Source organism: Gopherus flavomarginatus, chromosome 8 (assembly GCF_025201925.1).
Source record: "Gopherus flavomarginatus isolate rGopFla2 chromosome 8, rGopFla2.mat.asm, whole genome shotgun sequence".
NCBI lineage: Eukaryota > Metazoa > Chordata > Testudines > Testudinidae > Gopherus > Gopherus flavomarginatus.
Window position 1 is genome coordinate 19,942,638 of NC_066624.1, and position 26,951 is coordinate 19,969,588.

At 45.4% G+C, this 26,951-nt stretch overlaps 1 protein-coding gene across 3 annotated transcripts in view; it reads right to left on the reverse strand.

Annotated features, from left to right (window-relative positions):
- AMOT (angiomotin) overlaps positions 1-21,452 on the reverse strand; it is a 93,371-nt gene extending 71,919 nt beyond the window's left edge. The window contains exon 1 of one of the 3 annotated variants that reach the window (XM_050964628.1): positions 21,357-21,452. The gene's annotated coding sequence lies outside the window, so the exon portion shown is untranslated. Of the gene's footprint in view, positions 1-21,323 lie in introns of all 3 variants that reach the window. The other 2 variants (XM_050964627.1, XM_050964629.1) reach the window with 2 other exon arrangements.
- Between the last annotated feature and the right edge of the window lie 5,499 nt (positions 21,453-26,951).

The window sequence follows — 26,951 nt, forward strand, 5'->3', positions numbered from 1 at the left end:
CAGCCCCACCCCAGAGCCTGCACCCCCAGCCAAAGCCCTCACTCGCTCTCATATCCCAACCCTCTGTCCCAGCCCAGAACCCCCTCCCACACCCTGAACCCCTCATTTCAGGCCTCTACCCCAGAGTCCATACCCCCAGCTGGATCCCTCACCCCCTCCTGCATCCCAGCTCCCTGCCCAGCCCAGTGAAAGTGAGTGATGGTGCGGGAGAGCGAGCGACAGATGGAGGAGGGCTGGAGCAAGTGGGGTGGGGGGTGCCTCAGAGAAGGTGCAGGGCTTTGGGCAAGGGGTAGGGCAGGGGTGTTCCATTTCGTTCAGTTAGAAAGTGGGCAGCCCTATACCTCATCCACCTTGTCTTGGCCTATTCAGGTCAGTTCAGTAGGACTATAATTGGGAGGAAGGACAGCCTGATGTGGCCCTTCACCTTTTAATTGCTTTACCCACAAGACTGTTATTTACATATGTTCAAAAATCTAATATAAAAATAATCTGGAAACAATTTCAGGAAAATAAAGCCACTCTCCCCCAGAAATTCCAAAAACCTGCATGTATAAACACACTATCTTTTTTCTGTAACTGGTGCTCATTTGCTGGAAAATTTTAGCAAAAACAAATGTACAAACACATGTAAACAATTCATCAACATTCCCACAACATTACAGCTAGAACAGGTAAAAAGAGGACAACATATGCCAGAAGTTATGGTGAGGAGTGTGATGAAATATATAGCTATAGCTGGATTAAAGATTTATAAATACCCCTGAAATATATGATCCCACCACATAACTGCCTCCCTTCGCCATCCCAAAAGAAAACTTCAGGCGTGGCAAATGGAGGTTCATCAACAAAGCAAAATATTTTCAATTCACACTGTGAAAAATGGCTTGCCTTGCCCAAGGCATATTAACCTCAAGCCATCTTCCTCTGTTTATTCAAAAGAACATTAGTGCAGCGCTTTTTTAAAGCAATCAGAGATAACAGCTTTATCTGAACAGGAAAAGAACAAAGACAGATGCATGAAATCCAAATTCTCCTCAGAAAATGTTCTTCCTTTCCATCCTTGCTCCCCCACCCCTCCAGCTAGCGCAGTACTCGTGAGCTATGGCACACACTGACTCAAGTGCTGCCAGGAGAAGGAAGCTAGCAGTTTTCCACACAGAGATCACACTATAATGTGGGAATTCAGGAAACGGCACAAGAGATTCCTAATAACCACGCCAGTGTTCTCAGGCCAAGTTATGCAATCAGGCAAAGGTTACATTAGGTGTATTCAAGGCAGAGAAGATAAATATCACTGTGGAAACAATTTAGAAGTAGAAAAATAAATCTTGAGCCCATCCTACTCCTAGAATACTACTTGATAACCTGGGATCCCCCAAACTGTGATTTTTGAGGGGTCCTGCTCTTTGCATTCTTTAACATTACCCCATTTAAAATTTCTCCCTTCAGTAACCACTGCAGCTTTGTTCTCTTTTCTCCTCAGCAGCTGGAGTTTAGGAAGCTGCTCATATCACCCTCACTAAATAGGACAGATTCCCAGCTGAGCCTAATGTCCACTAAATACAGCTGTGGGGGTGTAAATGCTGCAACACCAGTGCCATCCCCATCCTTGGCATAGAAAGTGTATTGCTGGTTAGGGCCCCGGGGGCCATTATGTCAGCTGAGACTACCAGGGGCGGCTCCAGGCACCAGGGGGTGGCCTGACGGTTGCCGTGAGGGTGGCAGTCAGGCTGCCTTCGGAGGCATGCCTGCGGGAAGTCCGCCGGTCCTGCAGCTTCGGCGGCAATTCGGCAGCAGGTAAGCCGAAGGCGTGGGACCAGCGGACCTCCCACAGGCACGCCGGCAAAAGCCACCTGACTGCTGCGCTTGGGAGGCAAAATACATAGAGCTGCCCCTGGAGACTACACAGATCACAGCAGCACTGTGGCCATTTCCCCTTTTGCCCCAGCCCCCCTCCTATACTGAAAGCTCCAGGCGCAATGGTTATACTGGCTCCCCAATGCCTGTGAGTTCCCCACTGTGTGAGTGGCACAAAATTGCCAGAGAAAAGAAGAGAATATGGCTCTACACACTCATTTCACTCAGAGATTTATGGAATTTCAAGAAAAAGGCCAAAGCTGCAGACTGAGTTAAATAATGGCTTAATATGAAAAGACCACGCAATCAATAGAAAAATACAGGATGGAACAAGAAAAAGAGATGTGGTTAGGAAGTTTACTGAAGGTAGAGGAGCCAGAGAACAAGTAGTTATGACAGAGGATATTTCCTTGTCTTGCTCTCCCCACAGAAATAAGATCATTAACATCAAGGGCTTTATTCTGGGTGAGTGCAGTGGTTAAAAAGGAATAATAATAATATTCTGTTTTTATTTTTGTCCGCAGATCCCAAAATCCTACAAAGTTGGCCAAGAATCATTACTGCTGCTTTATAGAGAAGGGACTTGAGGTGCAGAGGGGATAAGTGATTTGCCCAACGTCAGTAAGTCAAAGGATGAGCCAGGAATAGAACCTAAGAGACTCATGATGCCTTTCCAATTGTGTATCCAGTAGATAACACTACCTACAAGAAAAGCCTCCTTAAAGCTTCCCCTCAGGTGAGAATGGGGTAAACTGCACCTTGTGAATAGAGAAATGTCAATCTACTTGTCCCAGCAGAAGTGAGGATGAGGCATAAATTCAATGTGAAACAGGTCATCGTACACCATGAGATGGTAATGATGGGTATTTGCATACCAATGATATTAAAAATTACTACTGTAACACCTAGCATGTTTGGGGTTATTAGGAAAATTCTGCCCTCCAGAATACAGACATTTGAACAGTTATGGGCCATATCTAATGGAGAGCTCATCTCTCTCACCAGCAGAAGTTGATCCAATAAAAGATATTGCCTCACCCGCCTTGTCTCTCTCATGGGCCGTACGGTCTTGTTTCACCCTCTCAGTGCTCACAGTGTCTTTCTACAGCAGTTTATTAACCTGCTAATTCTACACAATAAAATTTTAATGACCGTGTAATTTAGCAAACTGCCACGGGGAAAGTAATTACTGTAGAAAACTTGTACAGAGGCCTGGTCTACATTACAAAGTTAGATTGACATAAGCCACCTTGCATCTACCTAGCTGTGCGTGTGTCTACACTTAAATTGGTCTCTTATCCATGTACGTACCCCATTACAGCAACGCAGTAACACCTTCCTGAGCAGCACTGAGCCATGGTCTATGTACTGAGGTTGACGCAGCACAAGTGTAGCCACTGCATTACTTATGTCAACCCTAACAGTCCGCCAGCAGCTGTCCCACAATGCCAAACACTGCCCACTCTGATCACAATTGTGAACTCTGCTGCCTAGGGGTCACAGAGACTAGAAGGTCCCCCTCCCCTTTAAAGCCCTGGGAATTTTTCAAATGCCTTTTCCTGACTGTCCAGCTTGGTAAACATACCTAGCTGCTCTCCACTGTTGTGTGCAACTGTCCAGCTGACCATACCAGCTACACACTCCAGATGTGCTCCAGTTTGGAGTAGGAGATGTTCGATCTCCTGGGCCTGTGAGGAGACGAGAGTATGCAAGCACAGCTATGGACCGTCTGTAGAAACACTGACATCTACAAGCAGATTGCCAGGGGGATGCAGGAGAAGGGGTATGACGGAGATCAGCAGCAGTGCCGTGTGAAAGCAAAGGAACTGCGTGAGCCATATCAGAAGGCCAAGGAGGCCAATAGTTGATCTGGTGCCAAACCACAGACCTGCCAGTTTTACAAAGAGCTGCATCCCATACTTGGTAGAGACACTGCAGGCCACCATGGATTCCTTCAAGGAGCCCAAGACACAAGCCCCTAGTCAGTACCGGATTTACCATGGTGCCAGGCCCATGATCCAAAGGGGCCCTGGCCCAGCCTGCTCTTCTCCGCTCCCGCCCACCGCTCTCTTCTGCAGGGGCAGCGGGCAGAAGATTGGTCCTGCTGGCTCCTGCTGCAACAGGCTCTGCTGGCAGCCAAGCTCCCCACTCCCCCGCCTCTTCCCCGGAGTGTGCTGCATCCCATTCGTTCCCCCCCACCGCGCTTCCCTTGGTCACCGAATAGCTGTTTGCTGGCTTGAAGGAGAGGGAGGAGTGAAGCCACAGTGTGCTCCCCGCTCAGGGGGAGGAGACGGGGACTTGGTGAAGGGGGTGGAATCAGGGCACACCTCCTCCAGACCCCTGCTGTGAGCCGCTCAGGACAGGGGGCTAAGAGCACCCCCACGACCCCAGCCCTCTGCCCTGACTCCTGCACCCCCCACACCTACCCAGCTCCCAGTCCTGACTCCTGAACCCCCCACACATACTCAGCCCCACCACACCCATGCCCTGACTCCTGCCCCCTCCCCATCCTCACCCTGAGCACCAAACAGGAGCTCCTGCAACACCCTCCACACACACATTCCCACCTGCACCCCTCGCACCAAATGGGAGCTGCCCCAGGTAAGCACTCCACACCCCAACCCTGAGCCTCCTCCCTTACCTTAGCTCCTGGCCAGATCCTGCACCCTAACCCTCAGCCTGCTCCTGAATCCTAACTCCCTCCCAGACCCTGCACCCTCAGCCCTGTGCTCAGTGCACCTCCACCCTCAGCTCAGTGCAGAGAGAGACAAAAAGAATGGGCTAGAACCAGGGAGAAGGTAGGTACCCACTCTATGTGGGCAGGACTGAGGGGGATCCTGTTCATCCCCAGCCTTGCTGCACTTGCAGTTTACCCCAGCCCCTCCCTTGCTCCAGGGACCAACCCTAGCTCCCCCCCTCCCGCCAGCCCCTGCCTTGCTCCAGTCAGCAGGGACTAATCCTCCCCCTATGCCCCGTTGTGCTCTTGCCCCTGGCCCCTGCCTCACTCCAGCTGGGGACCAATCCTTCCCCCCGCCCATAACCCGCTGCCCGCTGTGCTCCTGCCCCTGGCCCCTGCTTTGCTCCAGCTGGGGACCAATCCTTCTCCCCCTCCCCATATGCCCTACTGTCAGGGTGGATAAAAATCAATGACTTTTTTTTTTTTAAATCAAAACATGAGTTTTTTTTAATTTAAATCGGATTTTTGAGGAAAAAATCTATTTAAAGATATAATGTATCATGGAATAGGGATTATAATTTGGGACAATATATTCATGTCATGTTTAAGAAAAGTTTTGTAAATGAGTTCCAATAGTTCATGGATTAGGGATCCAGTTTTATGAGGTTCCACAGGCTTCTGTATAGATTATTTAGGTTAATCTTTCTATCTACCCAATGGGACTCAGTGCTGAAAGATACCATCAGAGATGCTTAGTTTTGCAGTTCTCAAACTGTGGATTTGTGTCTCCAGAGGTAACGTGCTTGTTAGCAGCAAAAATGTTTTAAAATAAATAAATAATATAATATATAGAGGTGAGAAATAACAGACCTCAATCCTATTGTCCCTCTGCAAATCTGTGTACACAGAGTCAATCCCTTACCTCTCTTTAAAAGTGAAAAGTTTCAAAAATTTCCATGAATAGAAGATTGTTGGGGGTGGAATAGATCTGGACAAGGAGAAGAAGTTTGGAGAGAAATGAGAGAAGCAAGGGACATATGCTTTTTTGTTAAAATATTATACGTTTGCTGTTGAAGAAAAAAATCCAGAATATTTAACGTTGTTGTTTTAGTTAAATAAAACAATTTAAATGTCTGTCTGGTGATGCTCTCCTCATAACACAGCCTGGCAAGAAAATCCTCTAAATATTAATGATTAACCTGTTGAATTGGTGATAGTTCCCCTCCCAGTGACTTCAAAAATATCTGCTTCAATTATCTTTAGTAAATGAAATAAGCAAACAATCATTCATTTTCTGACATAGCTGTAAAATTCATCTGAAAAGTTTTCAAAATAAATCACAGTTTAAAAATGTTTTAGTGTGTACCTTCTAAAAATGAAACCTACATCTATCTCTGAGTTATGAAGAATATGTATTAAGATTATAATAACCAACAAAATTGCACTTTTATGTAGAAAACCATGATTAAATTGAGTCTTCCTGACTAGTGATTTAAATCATGATTTAAATCAAATCCACCCTGGCCGCTGTGCTCTTGCCCCTGGCCCCTTCATTCCCCAGGGGACTCACAAATATGTTTGGTGCCGGGCCCACAAAAATTAATCCAGCCCCTAGTGTAAATAGTGAGGAGGAGGAGGAGGAGGAAAGAAAGAGGATGGGGAACATGTGACCAGGTGGTCCAGCTATGCCATGAGCCAGGACCTGTTTGAGATTCCACCAGATCAGTCCTGACAGTTGAGCATGGGTAAGCCCGATTCAGGGTTAGGAACCTTGGGTAAGCGTATAAATGTGTTTCCCATTACAGAGGAGTTCTGATGGTGCTCCAACTTAACAGGTCACAGCCACTAAGTTTTCATTAATTTACTCTCACTAGAAGAAGTAACGGTACAACGAGGGGTAGCATTATCATCTGATATTCATTCTCCTGTAGAGTTGGGGGAAGCTAAGGGGCAGTTTGTTTATGTATACAGGGATGACCCTTGAATCCTCCTGAGATGTACTCTGCAATCCTCTGTCAAAGGTTTCTGTGGATGGCAGCCATATTGATTCCTCCGCGGTAGGACACCTTCCCATGCCAGTCACAATAACTTCAGCAGGCATCATTGCAGCACACAAACTAGCAGCATTTGGGCCCAGGCGGCCAAGGGCGGCTCTAGACATTTTGCCGCCCTAAGCACGGCGGCATGCCGCGGGGGGGTGCTCTGCTGGTCGTCGGTCCCGCGGCTCCGGTGGACCTCCCGCAGGCGTGCCTGCGGAGGGTCCGCTGGTCCCACAGCTCCACTGAAGCCGCAAGACCAGCGGACCCTCCGCAGGCACGCCTGCGGGAGGTCCACCGAAGCCACAGGACCAGCAGGCCCTCAGCAGGCACGCCTGCGGGAGGTCCACTGAAGCCATGGGACCAGTGGGCCCTCCGCAGGCATGCCGCCAAAGGCAGCCTGCCTGCCGCCCTCACGGCGACCGGCAGAGCACCCCCCCCGGCATGCCGCCCCAAGCACGCGCTTGGCATGCTGGGACCTGGAGCCGCCCCTACAGGCGGCTTTTGGGATGCCAGCAGCAGCTGTGCTCTCTGTGCCTTTGTTAACTTCAGGAGAGAGATATCAGCTAAAATCACCACTGGCTATGGAAAACATTGCCAGTATTTAGAGCCAACACTGATGTGGTTGAAGTGTCCCCGATGATTCACCAACATTTGCATAACCATAGAAAAGTAGCCCTTTCTGTTGGTGTACTTGGAGGCAACTTGGTCTGGCGCCAAAATAAAGATGTGTGCTGTCTATTGCGCCACCGCAGTTCGGGAACCCCATTGCTGCAAATCTAGCCCTTACATCCTGCACGTTGCCAAACGTCACAGTCCTGCACTGCAAGAGACAATGGCCCTGCACACTGACATGACTACAGCCCCCACAGTGGATTTTCCAATTCCAAAATGATTTCCCACTGACCAGCAGCAACCCAGTGCTGCAAGTTTCCACAGTGAGAGCACCACTCGCTTCTCCACTTTCAGTGCAGCACTCATTTTGGTGTCCTCCTGCTGGAGGCCTAGGCTGAGCTTGGCACACAGATCCAGTAATGTAGCCTTGTGCATCTGAAAGTTCTGCAGCCACTGCTCATCATCCCAAGCCTGCAGTACAGTGCAATCCCACCAGTAAGTGCCTGTTTCTGAGGCCTAGAAGCAGCGCTCTACCATCTACAGCTGCTCCATGAATGCCACCCACAACCTTGAACTGGTTCTCACTATGTTCCAAAGCAATCTGCCCTCCAAGAAATCATCATGTTCCCCGCTGATGTGGTTCTTCTTACTGCTCTGCAAACACCATCGAATGCTTGCAACGCTCATGACAGTAAGTCAGAGCTGTGTCATGCCACATGCTTCTGTCAGAGATGGTTGACCGGGGGGGGGGCTGTGTAGGGTTCATGAGATTTTTAAAAAGACACAAAAATTATGGGACAGAGAGAGTTGCATGCTGGGATGTTGACCCCTTGCTCACAGCCACCCCTCATTTCTGTCCCACCACGGACTGTCAAAACTTCCCCAAAGATAGTGCGCTGAAGAATGGTGAGTTTCACACTGGGATACCTACCACACTGTTCACTGACACAACCACTCCTGGTGAGTACATGCAGCGCTGACGGAAGGAGCCACGTACACATGCTGCCCACAAGCATTATACTAACTGTGGTGGCTTTATGCCAACGTAACTTGCGTCGACCAAAATTTGTAGCGTAGATATGGCCATAGATAGCCTCAGACCCTGTCTATCCCAGGTTTTACATTAAATTGAGGAACATGGTTCCAGCTAATACTAGCACTGGCAGTTTAAACACAGTTCCTTAACCCAGTTCCCAGCCCAGAACAGAGAAGTTGGGACTTTAGTGTGAGCAATGGAACAAAAGCAGCAGCCTCACCCACTGAAATGGAAAATAAAATGAACGACAATGTTTCTACCATTAATCCCTTTCGGATACAGCCTGTAAGGGAAGTGCTATAACAAGCAAGCACAGGCCCCCTTTTACAGAGCAATTTGGCAGAAATAGTTAGAATGCTGCTAAGCAATCACCAACTACAGAAAATTAAATTAAACGTATTGGCTTCACTCTGGCTGCCTATATCCATGCCCAACTCCCATGGACTTACATGGGAGTTTTGCCTGAGTAAGGGCTTCAGGATCAGATTATTAAGGAGGGATTTGATTGACTCATCTCTAAAGCAAGTATATTAATAAGGACCTATCTCACAGAGGACCTGTGAGCACGCTGAGATCTTTGGGTGTAAAAAGCTATTATTGAAGTGTTTTAGGATTTAAAAGTTTACTGCTTGTCTCCACACAGGATCTGATCTAAAGCCCACTGGAGTCAATGGAAAGATTTCCATTGATTTCAGTGGTCTTTAGATCAGATCCACAGTGGACAGTGTGTCATAAAGCTGTGTATAAAAAGGCACTGCAGTGCCGGGGCAGCTTTCCATGCACTTCAACACAATGATCATTTGATCAAATTAGTTCGTATTCATCAATGAATATTTAAATGTGGGACTGTCAATCACAAACACCATTACCAGTGATATCAGTAATTATTTGTATTATTATTAATATTACTCTATTACCTTTCCCCCCCTAATGTCGATACATTATTATGGAAAGGTGCCAAAATAAAAACTGATAGAGGACATAAGATTCCAGTATAATCAATACTTCGCCACAATAAAAATTATACATAGACTTCTTTATTCTTCCCAACCAGAATTAATTCCTCTGTTCTAGACTGCAGTTTACTTGTCTTAAAGGTCACTTACAAAGAAAAATATTAGACTTATGCATCTCTTTTTTTCCTCCTTGTGTTGTATAAAGAAAGCCATATCATATATAAATAAACTTTTTTTTGCATTTGAAATTAGAACTAATAATATGATGACACCACAAAAGAATGAACGTTTAGCAAGTGAGAGGGAAAAGGCTTTTTAGTCAGATAGTGTATTGTTTGTGTTGTTAACAGCTATTTAACTGCAGTGATTACTGAACATTTTGAAGAAAGGAAGTCTTTGCTAAAATTTCAGTACCAAGTTCTAAGAACTCACAATAGAACATGTTCTGAGACATTGAGCAGACTTCATATTCTTGATATTTCTAAGGCTAAAAAAAAGCAAATTTTCTTCTCTGAAAAAAGAAAAATCTTTCAGGCCCTCTTTATACATCATAAAGAAGCAAAGCAACAACAACAACAACAGAACACAAGCTCATTCGTATTTAAGTCCTTTGCAGCTCACTTTTAATATTTGGGTCACAGAATTGAGAGCTGAAAGAGACCTATTCAGATCTTTTTATCCATCCCACTGCAAGAATAAGAGTATAGCCTCAATCCCACAATGAGCTTCACACGCACAGACACCTCCTGCTCCCCTCATACCTGAGTGGAACTAATTACAGGGTCAGCCAAATCCTCCCAATAAAAGCTGCATTAAATATTAAACTGATTCTAAATATTAATTCCGACCAAAAAAAAAATGAAAAAGAAGCAGTGAAATGAGAATACATTATCTAAATAGGAGGATAATCTCTGCTGAGGACAAAACACATGAAACTCTATTCAGAGGGTTACAGAGAGAGAGGGCTGGTCTACACTACGGGGAAAAATCGATCTTAGATACGCAACTTCAGCTACGTGAATAACGTAGCTGAAGTCGAAGTATCTAAGATTGAATTACTCACTGTCCTCACGGAGCAGCATCGATGTCCGCGGCTCCCCCTGTCGATTCCGCAACTCCGTTCGGGTTGGTGGAGTTACGGAATCGATATAAGTGTGTTCGTGGATCGATATATCGCATCTAGATGAGACGCGATATATCGATCCCCGAGCAATCGATTGCTACCCGCCGATACGGCGGGTAGTGAAGACGTACCCACAGAGAGCAAAAAAGACAACCAACATCAAGGTTTTTTTAAGCAAATGGATAATTTTTAGAAGAAATACATTTCTCCTTTGATGGAACTAAATACAGCAAGACAGTGAGTTTCAGATAATTGATTCAAACTTAATTTTCCTAAAATAAAAAAAAGTACAGATTTGATCACGGAAGGTCTGATCAGATTTTTCCAATCAATTTGAGAGGCTGGTTCTGAGTTCTGACAGAGCTCCAGCACCCTCTGCTGGTGATATCAAGTTTAATAGCCCATTTAGAGGAAAAATGAACAAAAAATCAATTTCTGTTTTAAAAACACAAAAAATGCATTTTTTGTTTTAAATGGGCTACAGATTGGACCCATTTCACCTAACAAACAACAGCAACACTAAACAGCTTGCTAAACTTTGGCAGACAGAACAGTCACTTTTAAGAGATCAGATCATGCTAGCAGATCATTATGTTTGGTATCTTTGCCTGCTCAGAAACCACTGTTTATAATTTAGTCACTACTGGAATAAATTTAACTGTTGCAGGTAGTAAACATCTAGTTTTCACTGCTGTTCACAGTAGAAAGCACCTGTTATGCACTACTGAATAGTCCAGACGCAGTCTGGCAGAACAGGGCTTCCATAATGCTGAATGTTCCAGTTATCCCCACCGCGATGGCATTCCATCAATGTCATTGCTGCTGTGACAAGTAACAGCAGCACATTAAAAGTGCATCTACACCACACTTAATTTTTCCTTAACACTTCCCAGTGCAGCACTGGCATGAGTGCAGCGGCGCCAGTGGTATCAACAGCAGAACGGCTAGTGTAGGCTTGCCTCCGGCTTTTTAACTAATGTGCAGTCCAGGCCTGCTCTAAGCCCTATCTACACTAGAACTCCCAACATGAAGCTGCAACAACGGTGTATCACAGGTCCTAATTTTCCTGGTGTACACACAAGCCTTGTTTACCCACAAAAGTTATATAGCTAAAATATAGTGTAGTTAAAGTGGTACAGACCCCCTAGTGCAGACTCAATTATACTGGTATTTATACAGATAGTATTGCACCCACACTAGGGGTTGCGTCGGTATAACTGTATCGGTGAAAAATAAAAATCACACCCCACCCCAACATAGTTATGCCAGAACAAAAACTGTATGTGGAGCAGACCTCAATCACAAGGGTTAAGACTGGCAAGCTGAATCTGTGTGCAGCTTATGAGAGTGTGGGAAACAAAAGAGACAATGTGAGTTCAGGACAGAGTATTCATTAGCCTTAGGATTGAGTTTCCTGGCTTTTGCCAGTTGGTTTCCCATGAACACTTTCAAAAGTAGCTTTTTGTTCTTCTGATTTCCTTCTTAATATATAGTAATGGAAAGCCATGATATTCGAATTATTTCTTGGAGACTCGTCTCTTCAATAAATGCACATTAAGCTGCTTAAAATTGTTTGTTTTGTTTTTTGAAAACAGGAATGGGAATCTTTTGATCGATTGTAATGGGCTTCAGCTCAAACTCTTATATAATATACTTGACCCAAAGATCTCAAAAGGCCTCACAAATATCGGCCTAAGGTATTAAACACATACATAAAGAAATTAAATTTTTTTTTTAAATACATGGGGCTTTGGCATGTATCTCCATCAATTCAACAGTATGAGCCAAACTACAGACCTGCTGCGGGAGTTTTTACCACTGTGTCATCTAACCCTTGTCCTTGCCTCAAGAGCTCTTATTGGCAACATTTAATGAGGAGGCACAGGCTGCAAATTATTTACCAGGCTGAGGACACCCAGCTTCACAGCTGACCCAGCTACAGCAGTGGAACAAATTACCCAGTACTTCGGAGTGGAATTTTCAGGAGTTCAGCACCCAACACACTGAGGTCTTTTGAAAATTGGCGGTAGCATCACAATGGGAGCTGCTGGATGCCAAGCACTTTTGAAGATATGACCCTTAATTAGGTGCCTAAATAGGAGTGGAGCACTTCTGAAAATCTAACCCTCATTGTGGATGCTTGAGCACTCCAAAATCTGGCTTGGGCTCTTTTATATATCACCCTATATGATCATAGGACGGTTTGCTACTTAATCCAGATAAAACTGAGACAAGGGTAGTGGTTTGGAGAAAGCAGCCAGAACAGTAGGCAGATGTTGGGGAGAGGCTGGACTGAGGGCTGCAGAGGTCTGGGTCTATGTTACCATTCTCATCTTAGCTGGTAGATATTTATTTGCATGTCAAGGTGTGGTAAGTAGTCCTTATAGTGTATTTTGTATTGTGTATTTTAATTTATGGGATGGCCATAAAGACAATAGGATGGACATCTACAGAGAGTTTTATAAACCTAAAACAAATAAAATTGTGAGGGCTACCAAGAATAAATAAATAAATAAATAAATAAATAGTACAACACAAATAAATAAGATTCAACATATAGTATGGTCCATTTCAACAGCAATTGGTCCAATGCATTCTGGTTCTGGAGAGCTTCATCTTAACACTTTACACTTACATATAATCCCAAAGCACCTTTTAACCATACAATCACCAGTGAGATGCAGTTAACTCTAGGGTGGAGAGTGACAGCCAAACGACACACAGCATGTTGCACAAACCATGTGGGGAACAAAGGCTCCTGAGAAGCCAACCAAAGCGAACTCCCACTCTTACTCAAAGTGCAAGGTGGTTTCAAACCTGAGGCGCCACGTTTTTCAACACACTGATACTCAGGTCCATGGCAGGTATACACAAAGAGATCCCTGCAATATTAGAAGGTGCTAAAAGCAGGAGTCCTAAGAATTTGAAAGGAATTGTGACAGCAGTACAGGACACTTAAACCACAGAAAGACTGGACACTTCTCCCTTTTATTAGCTGTGTTGTACATGCTGGGCTGCTCGAACACCCCTCTCCCCATACTCTCACTAAGCCTCGCCTCAGTCAGAAATATGAATTCAGTAGCCAGCTCTGGCCCTTGATCATGAACGCGGACTCCTAGGCTTCGGACATCAAATGCAAACACACCTAAGAGTCACTGGGACTGAAGCAGCAGCACAACAGCCTCCCTGTAAAGGAACCTGAATCTTCTATGTGATCACACTTTGCAAATATCTAGTTCTACCAAGACTAGGAAATTCAGTGAATTATAGAGTTAATAAGAGAATTCAATAGTGCCCCACCTACTTCTGCTGTCCAAATACTGGCAAATGAAAGGAAATGGAAGCGTCTCCTGAGGTCAGTGGGAAGCAGTGAGCTCTCTGCAGACTTGCAGTGGAAGAAACTAAAGACTTCACTGTGTGAACATGCATTCTACCAGGAATCATCTTCCCTCCTCCTCCTTTCTCCCATAGGTGACATTTTAGAGTGTGCTGGAGTACTCCGAGAGATGCTTGGTGTGACACACAGCCACAGTCACCTCCATAATGCTCACCAAACAATCCAGCACTCTGCTTTTTCCCCAGTCTCCTTCCAGTCCATCTCTGCCCCTCCCATTTCTCTGTAATTCATATAGTCCAGTAGTTCTCAAACTTTTGTACTGGTGACCCCTTTCACATAGCAAGCCTCTGAGTGTGACCCCTCCCCCATAAATATATAAACAAGTGTTTTTAATTTAAGACCATTATAAATGCTGGAGGCAAAGCAGGGTTTGGGGTAGAGGCTGACAGCTCGCGACCCCTCATGTAATAACCTCATGACCCCCTGAGGGGTCCCGACCCCCAGTTTGAGAACCTCTGATGTAGTCCCATACTCTGAGCCCTGGTCTTCACTTAAAATTTAGATTGACCTAGCTATGTCGCTGACCTAAGCCCCAGTGTAGACACAGCTAGGTCAAAGGAAGAATTGTTCCATCAACCTAGCTGCCACCATTCAAGGAGGTAGATTACCTACATCGGTATAGGAAACATCTATGCCAGGGTCGGCAACCTTTCAGAAGTGGTGTACTGAGTCTTCATTTATTCATTCTAATTTAAGGTTTTGCGTGCCATTTTTAGAAGGTCTCTTTCTATAAGTCTACAACATATAACTAAACTACTGTTGTATGTAAAGTAAATAAGGTTTTTTAAATGTTTAAGGAGCTTCATTTAAAATTAAATTAAAATGCAGAGGCCACCCCGGACCGGTGGCCAGGACCTAGGCAGTGTGAGTGTCACTGAAAATCAGCTCATGTGCCGCCTTTGACACGTGTGCCATAGGTTGCCTACCCCTGATCTAGGCTATGGTGCTACAGTGCCCATAGTTTACACGTGCCCCGAGTTTCTCTGTTACCATTGCACTTCCTTTGTCTCCTCCTCACTGCTTTCTCTTCCTCCATTCCCTACCTCCCTGCTTCTCTCCATTCCCTCTCTTCCCTCCAAATGGCAACTCTCTCAGGCATTTAGAATATACCCAATATTACAGTATGTATGTAGGTGAATAATACTTTAAAGTTTAATCACGCCTTACATTCACAGTGGCTTTCCAGATTTAAATCAAGGTTCCCTGCTTACTGATTTAAATCACAATTAAAATCAGTGATTTAAATTGCTCTGATTTGAAACAATCCAACCTGCGGTGGGCATACATAAAGCTGCTTAAATCTTGACACCCACTGCCTAGCTCATGCCTAAGTGCAGCCAGATCCTCAAACTAGGGGTTCCCCCAAAAATCTCACCTGCAGAGCCCAGGTCAGTAAGTGTTCTCAGAGGCCACCGACCGGATCAGGCCTTGCACAAACTATAGCTGTGGCGATGGACCCAATAGCCCAGGGGATAGAGCACCACTCAGAAAGTAGAAGTCCTGGGTTCAAACCCCCAGTCAACCTCTTGGGGAGCAGGGATTTGAAAGCAGGTCTCTGATGTCCCAGGCGAGTGCCCTGATCATTGGGCTCGAAGGTATCGTGAGGAAGGCTACTCTCAATCTCTCCTGTTGTAGCTATTCCACTTTGTATAAATAATTAAATACTCATTGGAACAGCAACTTGAACATGGGTCTATCACATCCCTTAATCACTGGGCAATAAAATTATTCTCACTCAGTCTCCCTGGCCCAACAAACATTTAAGCATTTCATACAAAGTGGAACAGCTCCACCAGGAGAAACTCCCACCCCAGATTACCCCAATCCACGGAATGCTAAATTCACATGGGAAACCTGAGTTCAACCCCCTTTTCCACATCAGGCAAAGTGGGGATTTAAACCTAAGTCTCCCACATCCTCCACCACCTTTATGAAAGGGCTAACCTGGCACAGGCATCTAACTTCAGGAAAGGAGTTGTGGCTTTATATTCTGAGTAGAAGGAGGCACCTCCCTCTGGCCCAGAGTTAGGAGCCCAACTCCTTTTGAGGGGCAAGACTTAGGTCCTACCTTTCTCTTCAGCATTTCCCACTGGCTAGCTTAGGCAGCTCTCAGCTCAGTTTGGTGAATCCCATTCTTAGGTGCCTAACTCTCCCAGGCATTGTACAGGAAACCTGGTCACCTAATTCAGCGCTGTGGATTCGATTAGGAAGCACGACACCTAAAAATTAGGCGCTGCTATGCTGAGTCTACGTCTCCTTTGCAGATCTAGCCCTAATTCTGTAGTAGCACCAGGAATGGCACCTAGACCTTGTTCCTTTCTCTTTAGTGTAGCCTAATATTTGAGGCTCCTTCTATACTGGCAATTTTCAAGAATTTTCCCACCCTTGTACTAGCACTGGTGCAATTCCATGGTGTTAGCAAAGGTGGGAAAGCTAGACCAGGCACAGGCATTTTTACCTCCATTATCTATACCTGCTCAGAGAAGGGTTTAATAGGCAGCAGGTTTAAAACAAATAAAGGGAAGTTCTTCTTCACGCAGCGCACAGTCAACTTGAGGAACTCCTTACCTGAGGAGGTTGTGACGGCTAGGGCTATAATAGCATTTAAAAGGGAACTGGATAAATTCATGGTGGGTAAGTCCATAAATGGCTATTAACCAGGATGGGTAAGTAATGGTATCCCTAGCCTCTGTTTGTCAGAGGGTGGAGATGGATGGCAGGAGAGAGATCACTTGATCATTGCCTGTTAGGTTCACTCCCTCTGGGGCACCTAGCACTGGCCGCTATCGGAAGACAGGATACTGGGCTAGATGGACCTTTGGTCTGACCCGGTATGTCCGTTCTTATGTTCTTAAGGGTTAGACACCAGGACTCTAATACATCTAAAAACCTTGGCTAATCAGCCTTATAACAGCTCATTAAATAATGCAGTGAAGTGACAGCACTGATGGCGCACTGCATTGTGAGGCAATGATCTCTTCAGTGAGAAGACAAACCAAGAGGCCACAATCAAGTACTCTTCCTACACAGTGAGAGTGCTGCAATTAGGTCATCATTGAGCATTATCATCACAATCCAGGGCAGACACATTCCTAGAGAATAACTATGACATGACATCAAGCATTCAGACTGCGGAAGAGGATATTGTCTGTAGTGCTACTCAAACTGAACAACGTACGGAAACATCAATCCTGTTCTATTTCCAATAGGCAGAGGAAGAGGACAAGATATATAGATATAGGATAGGATTCAGAGTTTGTGTTTGAGGCTGACACAGGAGAATTCATATCCATTTATGACAACGTGTCACATGCTGACCTTACAAAATTTTGGCCCAGCATTCTTCACAAAGTTTCCCTCATCTTAGAAGCATAGAATATGAGGGTTGGAAGAGACCTCAGGAGATCATCTAGTCCAACCCCCTGCTCAAAGCAGGATCAACACCAACTAAATCATCCCAGACAAGGGCCAGGCCTTAACAACCTCTAAGGATGGAGATTTCACCACCTCCCTAGGTAACCCATTCCAATGCTTCACCACCCTCCTAAGGATGGAGATTTCACCACCTCCCTAGGTAACCCATTCCAATGCTTCACCACCCTCCTAGTGAAATCTTAGGAGTCATGTAAACTGAATTTAGATTCTAAGTTCCAGTTCTGGGCAATCTCTAATTTTGAATGACTCTTTCTCTTCTATTAATAGACTGAAGTAGATCCAGAGCCAACTCTGATAGGTTCTGACTCCAGCTTTGAATAAGCTCCCTAACATTCAGACACTTATTCAAATGACAGAGCTTGGATAAGGGACCAACTGCCAGAATATTCTCCATGAGGCCCCTCAACCCTGGAATTAACTCCCCAGCTCCCTTTCCTTTGGTCTGTAATAACCTAAACACATTGATCTACAAGACACACCACAAAGCCCTTTGATTTGAGCAGGTGCTTGAGGAGAATTGAGATTTGAGAGCTAATAGGGTATGGAGTTTTATTTGATGTGGAAATTGTGGTTTTGTGGAATGGCTCCCTGAGTGTGGGAAAAGGTAATTGGTTTGTCACTGCCGCTTTCATTAATTGGATTGTATTCTTAATTATCTGTGGAAGGTACCAGAGCCTGCAACAGGCATCCTTAATGCAGATAATAATACTTACCTGTTTTGTAAAGCACTTTGAGATCTGCTGATGAAAAGTGCTAAGTAAACACTAGGTATTATTATATATTGGAATCAAAATAAAACTAAAGCAAAGCTCTCCTCCCTTGAACAAGTCGTATCTCCTGCTTCTATCACACCGCCTTGGGACTAAAACCAGGATCAAGCCACTAATTTTATGTGAAGTGACAGTTAGTGCCAGAACTCTGGTCCCTGCTGTGGCCCCTTTGAGACACGCTAACCAAGCAGCTGAGGATTCCTCCAGCACAGGAAGCAGCAGGAGGAAGGGGCATTACTGAAGAGCCTTGTGCTGCAGGCATCCTGGGCTAGCAGAACAACCTTTAGGAAGCCACCGCTGTGGGAACCTTGGGCTGCTCCAATTTATGTGGAGAGGTCTATCAGCTCTTGACTGCCCCCAAGAGAACAAAGGAGGTTTAAACCCACGTTGGGTCCAATTTATATGCTATGCTTCATCAGTACTCAAAATCTAGCTATTACTGCCCAATCTTTCAGCCCTTACATAGGTAAATACAGGACCGGCTGTAGGCACCAGCAAAGCAAGCACATGCATGGGGCGGCACAATTCCAGGGGCGGCATTCTGGTCATTTTTTGCTTGGGCAGTTGTGCTCTCAGTGGCTGCGGTGGCAAATTTTTTGCTTGAGGTGGCAAAAAACCTAGAGCTGGACCTGGTTAAGTAGCCCACTAAAATTAATAGGATTTATCCCCTGTGCTTTGATTGCAGGGTCAGGCTCATGGTGGATATTTAATAGGTTTAACAAAGACAGAATCCCAACCTACATATTCTCCCAATTTGCCATCACCTCAGTGTCTGGCCTCAAAGATCATTAGGCTCAGACCCTGTCTAAGGCTTCAGTGATTATCAGGATCTTGACACTTATTCAAGAACAAAGAACTGAAATAAATTTATGGAGCTAAATGCAATTTGCAGGAAGTGGCACAAAACTATAACTACTGACTCTGCTAGGATTATTACAAACTGAGTGAAAAACTTGTTCTTTTGACACATCCCAGCTGGAGGGTATGGATTCACTTACCCTCTTTTGAATTTAAAGAGGCCATAGGGGACGGATGGAAAAAGAGAGCAGAATCTTTATGTAGATGCTATAATAAAACTATAATAAAGAACAATATTGTCAGACATATAAACGAACATAATTTGTTGAGGAAGAGTTAACATGGTTTTAATAAAGGGAAATCATGCCTCACTAATCTACTAGAATTCTTTGAGGGGGTCAACAAGCATGTGGACCAAGGGGATCCAGTGGATATAGTGTAATTAGATTTTCAGAAAGACTTTGACAAGGACCCTCACCAAGGCTCTTACGCAAAGTAAACTGCCATGGGATAAGAGGGAAGGTCCTCCCATGAATTGGTAACTGGTTAAAAGATAGGAAACACAGGCTAGGTATAAATGGTCAGTTTTCAGAATGGAGAGAGGTAAATAGTGGTTCCTCCAGGGTCCAGTCCTATTCAACATATTCATACATTATCTGGAAAAAGGGGTAAACAGTGAGGTGGCAAAATTTGCAGATGATACAAAACTATTCAAGATGGTTAAGACCCAGGCAGACTGCGAAGAGCTACAAAAGGACCTCACAAAACTAGGTGACTGGGCAATAAAGTGATGGGGTCTAAATTAGCTGTTACCACTCAAGAAAGAGATTTGTGAATAATTCTCTGAAAACATCCACTCCATGTGCAGCACAGTCAAAAAAGCAAACAGAATGCTGGGAATAATTAAGAAAGGGATAGATAATAGGACAGAAAATATCATGCTGCCTCTATATAAATCCATGGTACGCCCACATCAAGAATACTGTGTGCAGATGTGCTCACCCCCTCTCAAAAAATATATTTTGTAATTGGAAAAGATTCAGAAAAGGGCAACAAAAATGATTAGGAGTATGGAATGGCTTCCAAATGAGGAGAGTTTAATAAGACTGGGACTTCTTAGCTTGGAAAAGAGACAGCTACGGGAAGATACGATTGAGGTCTATAAAATCATGACTGGTGTAGAGGAAGCAGATAAGGAAATGTTGTTTACTACTTCGCATAACACAAGAACTAGGGGTCACAAAATGAAATTAATAGGCAGGTTTAAAACAAATAAAAGGAAGTATTTTTTCACACAATGTACAGTCAACCTATGGAACCCCTTGCCAGAGCATGTTGTGAAGACCAAGACCATAATAGGGTTCAAAAAAGCAGTAAATTCATGGAGGATAGCTCCATCAATGGCTTTTAACCAGGATGGGCAGGAAAGGTGTCCCTAGCCTCTGTTTGCCAGAAGCTGAGAATGGGTGACAGTGGATGGATCACTTGATGATTACCTGTTCTGTTCATTCCCAGTGGGGCACCTGGCATTGGCCACTGTCGGAAGACAGGATACTGAGCTAGATGGGCCTGAGGTCTGACCCAGTAGGGCCATTCTTATGCTCTTATGCCACAGGTTTGGGGCTGGGGGTGCAGGTGGGGCAGGGCAGTCTCACACTTTGGTGTTGGGGAGGGCCATGTGCTCTCTCTGGGCTTTCAGGCAAACTGGAGGGGGCAGTGAAGCCCCTTCCTCTGTCTGATGGATACAAGAAGGGTGGGGGGTATTTAAGTACCGCATAGTTATTAAGGAATAGACTCCCTCTGCCCCCCCAGGTCACAAAAGGAAGCTGTGGTAGAGCCAGGAACTGAATGCAGGTGTCCAGGATCCCCTCCCAGCCCTCCAGCTCCTGCCTGCCCCCGCTAGAGCAGGGCAGGGGGGAGAGAGGCAAGACAACCCCGGGAAGCGCAAGCCAGCTCCTTGCGGGCGATACAGCGCGGGCAGAGCGCCAGTAAAGCCAGACTGCACCTGCACCAGAGCCCTGCAGGTGCAGAGAGGGGACAAAAGGGGAGGGCAGCGCACCCCGCCCCCACCGCCATCTGCGGGGAGCCAGGGGGCTGGGCAGGGCAGCCCCAACCCCGGGAATCTCAGGGGCGAGTGGAGGGGACTAGGGCAGGGCGTGGGGGGGGACGGGGAAGATGGGCAGCGAGGGGAGGCCAGCCCCCCCCCCCCGCAGCTCCAGGGGGAGGGGCGGAATCCAGCCGGTTTTGTTCCCCCCTCCCCGCCTTTTAGAGGCAGTTAGAGCCACAAATCCCTATCCCAGCAAACGCCCGTAAAGCCCCGTGACAACAGCAGGGGGAGGAAAGTCGGCGCTCCCCCCCCCCCTTTGCTGGCGGACACAAAGCAGTTCAAAGGGCAGCAGCGGGAAAGCGATGGCGGATCCTGCTTCCTCCCCCTGGGCTGCCGGGAGCCGCTCCCGGGTGCACCCGAGCCGGCCGCAGCCGCACAGCCCGGTGCGACCAGCAAGCCAGGCACGCAGCCCCCGGGGCGCAGCAGCCGGGTGCAGCCAGGCACGGAACCGCGCGCGCTCGTGTGCCGGGAGATCACCCCCGTCCCCCGCCCGGGGGCAGCGCCCCAGCTGCTTACCCCGCGGGCCCCAGCCCCAGCGGCCGCCCACACCTCATCCATCTTCCGCCGCGTCCCCTGGAGGTGACAAAGCCGTAGCCGGCACGACCATGAGACACGCCGAGGCGCTCTGGGAACTGCCTACCGCCGCTTCGGTGATTAACTTTCACCAGGCACCTCCAACTACGACTCCCAGCATGCCCCACGGGGGGAACCCGCTGCAAAGTCTGCTGGGAAGTGTAGTTCTCTCACCCTTACACGCCCCCAAGCGGTCCCCAGGGAAGACTTGAGTCCACAGCCGTGCTGCACTGGGAGTCTCAGCCCCGGTCCCAGTGCACTGTGAGCCGTAGGGAAAATAACCACCGCTGTCATGCGTCTGTCTATACGCACAGCAGCCTTTTGTTTGAATGACTTATGCAGAGGTTGGCCAATTGACTCTTTGTGAGCTAGCTGGTCTACTAGCTGCTGTTTTATGCATGGGTGTAATATTATATACCAGGGGTAGGCAACCTGTGGCACGCATGCTGAAGGTGGCACATGAGCTGATTTTCAGTGGCACGCACACTGCCCGGGTTCTGGCCACCGGTCCGGGGGGCTCTGCATTTTAATTTAATTTTAAATGAAGCTTCTTAAACATTTTAAAAACCTTTTTTACTTAACATACATACAGTAGTTTAGTTATATATTATAGACTTATAGAAAGAGACCTTCTAAAAACATTAAAATGTATGACTGACACACGAAACCTTAAATTAGAGTGAAGAAAGAAAGACTCGGCCCACCACTTCTGAAAGGCTGTCAATCCCTGTTATATACAGTACCCTACAGCCATACAGAGAGATGAGAGTATTGACCATAAGGACATGTTCCCTTCCCCAGATTTTATCCAAAAAGCTACAACCCCAAAAGTCTGAGAGTTGTAAGGAGTAGATTGCAAATGAAGTCTAAATATTTACAAAAAGAACAGGAGTACTTGTGGCTGCTTAGCGACTAACACATTTATTTGAGCATAAGCTTTTGTGGGCTACATCCCACTTCATCGGATACATAGAATGGAACATATAGTTGCACTGGGCAACTCCCACCTTTTCACGTTCTCTGTATGTGTATATATATCTCCTTACTATATGTTCCATTCTATGCATCCGATGAAATGGGCTGTAGCCCACAAAAGCTTATGCTGAAATAAATGTGTTAGTCTCTAAGGTGCCACAAGTACTCCTGTTCTTTTTGCAGACACAGACTAACACAGCTGCTACTCTGAAACCTCTACATATTTATTACTTTTTACATTTGAGACTGACTGTGGAAGCCAGTGTGGGACTAGGGGAGAAAATAAACTAGAAATAGCTTAAAAAAAATTTAATTTAGCTTCCTCTGACCATGCATGAATAATTATGTGGATTTTGGCAGGTCTGGCTTCTAGCTGTTGTTCATGTTTTGTAAGAAGCTGCATTCTGCCATGTTTTATAACAGCCTTGTCTCATTCATCCAGCTCTATCGACAACACAACTCACTGGTGTGCCACTCTTGTTCTTTTATGCCACTGGACTGTGGGGGACCACTAACAAACTCTCCTTATATGGCTGCTTTCTCAGTATTTCCAGTAAGAGGTCAGTGTGCGCCCATTAAATACTAGCAGCACTTTTTTCATCAGCAGTGCCATAAAAATTGTTCAGACTCAAATGTGATTAAGAGCAGCATCCATGCACAGTGATTTCTATTAACAGCATTTTTTTGTTGCTTGATTCTGGAACTTGCTACTCACATTTAAAAAGTTCCAGTTTCAATATCACTTATCTGAATTAGTTTAGCTTTCAAACCTATGAAAGCTCACTGCCCCCAAATGATCCCAAGCCTTCACAATGGGATTTGAGAACTTTCTGTTTACGGGTGCCATCCCATGACAACAGGGCCAAATATATATCCTAAAAGGGGAACATTCCAAAATGAGCATACAAGATATCCACATACTATCTGTTGATATTTGTATTAGTAGGCTGTATAGTTCCCAGCCATTTAAAATTTTATGCAACCCTTAATTTTGTTTTAGCACCTACATACCACTGTGATTAAGTACTTCATAAATATCTTGATAGACCACTTTAATGGCTATTTCTTATACATTGCTGGATTAACATTTTTTTAGATAAGCCATACATAGTTTTGAATGATACTCTTGTAGGTATGATTTTATTATTCTGCTTTTATGTTTTAATTGTATTTGTTTAGAACTTGGTTGGGAGGGAGAGATAAATCAAAAACAAAGGTTATCTCCATACTATTAGTTATAAATCATCCTATAATGGAAATGTGGGGCTAGAACACAGAAAAAATATGAGCTGATGGCAAATTGTACAGAATAATATATTTAGCCAGTGAAGAGTAACAAAAATATAGACGCAAGGAAGAACTTCAGCCTTTGCAGCTGGGAGTTAAACATTTTGTGTGTGAATTTAGTCCTGCTGCTAAGTGTCACATTCACAGCAACTGCGTGAAGCCTTTCATTTATGCACAGAACCAATATGCTACATTACAGCACAAGCCATTTAAAAATCATCATCTACAGTATAATAAAAAAAAAAGTCATGAGCCACTTCAGTACTTCATCAGCCCTGTGAATTCCATCAGTCTTAACTTGGAAAGACCATCTTTAGAAGTGTGGGGGCTATACCTCATAAGTATCAGAGGGGTAGCCATGTTAGTCTGCATCTGTAAAAGCAGCAAAGAGTCCTGTGGCACCTTATAGACTAACAGACGTTTTGGAGCATGAGCTTTCGTGGGTGAGTCGGATGCAAAGTGGGTATTCACCCACGAAAGCTCATGCTCCAAAACGTCTGTTAGTCTATAAGGTGCCACAGGACTCTATACCTCATTCAGTCCTCTGTCAGCTGAATCTAAGGAGGCGTATTCTTGTCAAGTGTGGCAGTTGGGGTGTAATAGTTGTTGATTGCCAACTGTTAGAATTTTATTATCCTTTTTCCTGCATTTCTAAGGCATCTGCATGTATGCAAGAGCAGCAGCAGCCACCATTTCCTGAGTCACAATTGATGCAGCATGTCAGAGAGACACTGTCCTTAGAGACATTACTTTTGCTCTTCCTTGTTTTATTTCTCTTAATCTAGGGTTTCCTCAAACTTGTTCATAATCCAGGCCATATTTTAAACATTCATGGATTGAGCCCTTTTTATTTACAAGTGCATGATATTCTTGTGGCAACTACCGCAATTGTTTGCAAGGAATAGTGATGTTACAGCAAAGGTTTTAATGTAGTTGTCTTTTAAGTGGATCCAGTAGCTGGAAAGGAGCAGACTAGGGTGGAGGCAGAGGCACAGGGTTGCATTTATAAATGCGAGCATTAGAGGTATTCAAAAAACAATTCTACCATAACCAGCTCTCCCAAAGCATGTGTGAAATTAACTCAGCCCAGCTGTAAAAAAATTTTTCTTGTCTGTGTAGACAGATGTCAAAAGGACAGTGTTTTAGGTCCAAGTACCTACACCAGCAAAAACTCATTTTGTTCACATGGATAAGAGAAAGCCACGTTAGATCACCTTTACCTCACAGTAATGTCTCACAAGTTACTGCTATAGCACCTACAGTCTGAACAATCCATGAAGAGTCCAGTAGGAGTCAGTCTAGTGAGAAGCTAATTAGATGTTTGCTTACAGTATTTACATCTCAGTCCAAAAGGCACATAAAGCTACCAAGCTCCCACATCTCACTGATACAAGATGTGTCCCAGAAGTCAGAGCATATGCCACCTCCCTTCTGCCCAGTATTTTTTTTCTGTTGAAGACTGGATATTTTAGAACAGTTGCTAAATTTCCGGTACTGGGAAGCTAGGAGGAGTTTCCTCAGCTGCTACATCCTGTTATATAACACAGTTCTCAAAACTTTAGCAACCCAAGGACCCCCATTTTGATTTAAAATTTCCAAGGTCCCCCAAGCCCGGTCACTCAGCCCTTGCCCTGCCCCCTTCCCTCTGCCCCACCCCTTCTCTGAAGCACTGCCCCTGCTCACTCCATCCCCCCCCCCCCATCATTCGCTCTCCCTCACCCTCACTTGCTTTCATCACATTAGGGCAGGGGGTTGGGGCACAAGAGGGGGTGCAGGCTCTGGGCTGGGGCATGGGCTCCAGCCAGGCAGTGCTTACCTCAGGTGGCTCCCGAAAGCCTCCAGCACATCCCTTTGGCAGTGGCTCCTAGGCGGGAGGGGCCAGGGGTCTCCGTGCACGCTGCTCCCACCCGTAGGCACTGTCCTGTAGCTCCCATGGGCCACAGTTCCCGGCCAATAGGAGCTAAAGTGACCAGCAACAAATATGAAAAATCGGCACGGGGTAGGGGAGGGTAATAGGAGCCTATATAAGAAAAAGACCCCAAAATCAGGACTGTCCCTATAAAATCAGACAGCTAGTCACCCTAATGGGAGCTGTGGAGTCAGCACTTGGGGTGGGGAGGCAGCACATGGAGGCCCCCTACTCTGCCCCTCAGGGACATGCTGGCTGCTTCCAGGAGCGGCGCGAAGCTGGGGCAGGCAGGGAACATACCTTGGCCCCACTGCACCACCAGACTTTTAGCATGCAGGAGGTGCCGAGAGGAAGGAGTTGATCAGTGGGACTCGCAGACCCCCGGGGTACCCTCAGGGACTCCCAGGGGTCTACAGACCCCAGTTCGTTAAATGCTGGTATAACAGGTTTAGAACAAGCAGGGAGAGGGGGAGACGGAGGAGCGGTTCTTTCATTTTAAATTTATTCTCTTTACGATGCAGTTTCTGCGATTGCTACCCAATTACTCTCTAGCCATGGGATAGGATCTTGGCTTAGAGTTTCAGCTAAGCCACATTTAGTGCACACCTTAGTGCTTTTATAATTGCTTCCCATAAGAGTTTGAAAAGAGATCAATTTTTTGAAGTTGATTCTGAGTGAGCCAAGCGGGCACCTAACATGTGTTTGCATGCAGGAGGGGGAAGAGAATGCTTATTCAAATTCCATCTAGCTAACTTTCAGGGATTCCTAGATTTCTAGATTCCTAGTATATCCAAACTGGATTTTATCAATCATATTAGCTAAATGAGCTGATTTGCAAGTGCTTATCCAAGTCTGAATTTTTCATCCTAATCTGTTATTTGAAATTAATAGTAAATTGAAAATCTATAGGGATTGTGTAATGAAGAGCCTGTGTTCCCTGCCTTTTAAGACTAGCTAATATGCTTGTTTCTTAAGACATGCACATCTAACCTGGTTGTCAGAAGTTCCCTATGAGAATCAGTAGATCAGGACTTTCTTTGCTTTCTTCACTGCAAATCTGTTATTTGAAATTAATTTTAGCTCTAATCTTATCAAATAGTGCAGGAGTTCTGGCATACCAATATATATGCTGATTTTTTAGAGTAAGGTCCTCTTGTTGCCCTGATAACAATCTGGCATCTGCAAGTGCTTAAAAGCAATGAGCATCATGCCATGAAAATCAGTTTCAGGAGTATATATTCAGATGCTTTTAATTCCAAACACTTGGACAGCATGAAAATGCATTTTAGAAGATGACAATGCAGTAGCACAAAAAGGAAAAAACCCAAACATATGAAGCATAGCTTTAGATGAGTGCATTCTTCAGCAGGTGACTATGTGAAGGAAGGAACACACATCAA